Raw genomic sequence first — 3,720 nt, 5'->3', positions numbered from 1 at the left:
AGCTTCGGCGCAGCCATGTTGAGAAGCATTTCCATCTTTCCTCCCCCTTTCCCTTCTTTGGGAACTGAGATTCCTCTGCTGGGAAGGGGTAAACATTAGTTATCATGAAAATGTCTTGTGGGCTGTGTTTAGCAGGCTTCAGGCTGGAATGCTTTGTACTGAAATAGTGGCTAATCAAGAGCCTATGCCTTAACCTAGCAGATGTTATTGGAACGCAAGGGCTGCGTCACCTTGCATACCACTGATTTCGAAATTGCCCATTAGTCTGTCAGAAACCTCTCTAAAAATTTAAACCTCCTGCGTTCTTTGGTTGTGGGGAACTGATCTGGCTCAGTCTTCGCTCCACATTAGTGAAATAAAGCTTTTTGGCTGAAATGGTGCCTGGCTCGGGTTTCTCTCTCTCTCTCTCCTTTTTCTCCTTCTCGCCGAACCTAACAGTGATGAATAATGATCAAGTAGCTCTGTTATCAATTTTCATTAGAGGTCATTCATCCATATGGCAATGCTCCGCATGGCTGTTTATTTGGTTGAGTCCATTTTCAATTTTTGATGTGAGACTGGACAGGTTGTTGACAACTGCAAGTGCTGAATTGCAATGAAGGAGCAAAAAATAGATTGATGAGGTAAGCCTTTTTCTCCTGAATTACATCTCCTCACCCCTCTTGGACTCCCCTTACCCAAAGCCAACAGACAGCTGTTGCTTTGCTTCCCACAGATTTGTCACTCCTTTTCCCCTGGGTGATGGAGCCATCAAAGAATACTTAAAGCCCATCTCTTCTGAGCAGTGAGACACCCCAGAAAGGGGTTAATATCCCAGAACCCTCAAGCGTGAGGCATTCCTTCCACTTGGGAAATTAACCACGAATTGGGGTTCTCTTCCTGCATTTATTCTCCAGCCCAGGAAGTTACGGGAAGAGACACAGGTGGGGTTTTTGCTAAGTACAGTTTAACAAGTTTAACAATAGAAGCTGGTAACATCTAATTAAGTCCATCCATTAACAAAAGCTTGATTCTAGCAAATATTCCTTCTCCCTATACAGCTTCCCAATATCTTTACATATCAATCAGTAACCTGTCTGTCTTTGAGCCAGCAACCTTGCTGTGTTACAACTCTTTATTTTAAAACAGAGACTAAATAATCTGGGGAAAATTTCCTGTTTTTTGTAAGGTCAATATTTGAAGCCCTGTGAAGTACATTTGCTTTATGCATATTTCACATCAGCAAATGGGCTACCCTGATGTAATAGAAAATCCAGTGGTAAATTTTCATCCTAAGGAAGGAAGTTTTATGTTCTATGATTCAGATGCCTCACTGTTGTTTTGCTAATATCATAAACATTGTGAAACATGGAGCTTGTAGGTTAAAGGTGAATTGTATTATGAAGATTTCATTTTTCTTTTGTGATTTCCTTGTTTAGTTTGCTTTATACTTTCTTAGCACCTGTGTTTTACAAATATGACTTACAAGCCAATGTGCTGATTTTTGAAGTTAAGGTGGAAGATGAAAAAGAATTCTAAGCCTTGGTAGTTCTGATAAAGAATGAAGAACCAAAACTTATAAATGTGGCAATGGCTGCACAAAATTGAAAAGGCACTTAACTACATAGTAAAGAAGCAGATAATTTTAAATGGTCTTTGGAAACCCAGAGTAAAGAATTTGCTTTTTTTCAAAAAAAGCCACCTTCAGTGAAAAGGTCAGGAAAGTGAAATATTTAGTAGCAGAACTTTTTGATCAGAAAAGGAAAAAGCCCCACAATTGATGAGAACCTCACAATTGCAGCATGTAAAATTAGAGAGAGTAAAATGCCAGGATATGATATGAGAAACTAAAAAGATTTTACTTACAAAGTTTGACAAATTGATGTGATTGATGACAGACATGTCACATGATGCAGAATAGCATCCAAATCCCCAACAACTTCTTACCCAGGTTGATGAATCCCGTATTTATAAATTATTATGAAATTTGAGAATATTTTTCTGCTATAAAATGTTGCCTCAAACAAGCAAAGGTGGATATATCTAATGTTATCTTCATATTGGAAACAAAAAGTACATCTTGAAAGAACTGTTTGTACCTGTCCTGATGGTGCCCCATCAATGATTAGCTCCCTGGGAGTTTTCACCTTTCATAAAAAAAGAAAATTCGTGGGGCTGGCCCATGGCTCACTTGGGAGAATGTGGTGCTGACAACATCAAGTCAAGGGTTAAGATCCCCTTGCCTGTCATCTTTTTTTTTCAAAAGAAAAAGAAAATTCTGATGTACTTGTATTCAAAACACGGTGGTTTCTTCTTCTTCTTCTTCTTCTTCTTCTTCTTTTTTTTTTTTAAAGATGACTGGTAAGGGGATCTTAACCCTTGACTTGGTGTTGTCAGCACTATGCTCACCCAGTGAGCTAAGCGGCTATCCCTACGTGGGATCTGAACCCGTGGCCTTGGTATTATCAGCACCACACTCTCCCAAGTGAGCCACGGGCCGGCCCCAAAACACACTGCTTTCTTCTCACAGAAGTGCTGTTGTCGGAAGCTTTCAGAGCTGAAATGAAAAAAGTTCTGTATGATGCTACAAAAATGGCTAACCTTATCAAACACAGGCCAACTCATTCAATAATGTTTTTAAAAAACTGTGTGAAAACCTGGACAAAGACCATATAAATCTCCTGCCACATTCATAAATCTTATGGCTTTATTTGTGCTTGGGGAATTCAGATGCCATGCCATGTGTGTATTCAAGTACCCTGTACACAGGCCCATGTGGCAAAGCATTGAGGCCTCCTGGCAATAGGCAGCATAAGCTTGCTAGGCATGTCAGTGAGCCTCCTCAGAAAAAGATTATTTCCGCCCTAGTCAAGATTTCAGATGACTGTGGTCCCAGCTGACATCTTGACCATGAGAGACCCTGAGCCAGAACTACCCAACTAAGCTGACCTACAAAAATTATGCAAGATAGTGTTTGTTGTTTTAAGCCACTAAGTGTTGGGTAATTTGTTACACAGTAAGAGGAAAACTACTCCAGATTTTGGTTCTTAACAGGATGCTTTAGCTGAAAAGTGAATTGTGGGAGTACTTTAAAAAAAAACAGTATTTAGAAAACAGTATTTAGTATGATGCTACCACGAGGACAAATAGAGAAATGAAAAGATAAACAATTTGGGAGGAGGATGGGAGAGGGAATGAGGGCAAAGAATTGAGAACTGTGAGAATCCGAGATTCCAGTTTGCCCTTCTAACTAGCTGGGGAAGTTACTTCACTTTTCTGAATGTCAGTTCCTTATGTGTTAAATAAAGGGGTTAGGTACCAGGTGATCTTGAAGGTTCCATAACACCTCAATAGTTTTATACTGAGTCACGATAATAGTGGAACACCAAATGGAGATAGAAACACTGAACTTGAATGTTAAATGACACAAAGCAAAATAGAACAGGGCAGTTATGAATAATTCTATCCCTGTATGATGTATACATTTTAAAGCACGTTGATCAAATCTGAAGTGAAAAACATTCATCAAATTAGTTTTATATATAGGACCGTTAGGTGCTCTCAAGAAGTTTATACTTTAGTGTAGAATATGTACTGCAATTTCTCATATTTCCATAGTAAAGATTACAAAGGTCTTTCAAAATCCAAATTACAATAACGCTCTGCAATAGGTACCAATCTCCACTGTCTTTCTTTCTCTTTTTTTTTTTTTTTTTTTTTTTTTTTTTGGGGACCGGCCCC

Source organism: Galeopterus variegatus, unplaced genomic scaffold (genome assembly GCF_000696425.1).
Source record: "Galeopterus variegatus unplaced genomic scaffold, G_variegatus-3.0.2 Scaffold578, whole genome shotgun sequence".
Lineage (NCBI taxonomy): Eukaryota > Metazoa > Chordata > Mammalia > Dermoptera > Cynocephalidae > Galeopterus > Galeopterus variegatus.
This window is presented reverse-complemented; position numbering follows the sequence as displayed.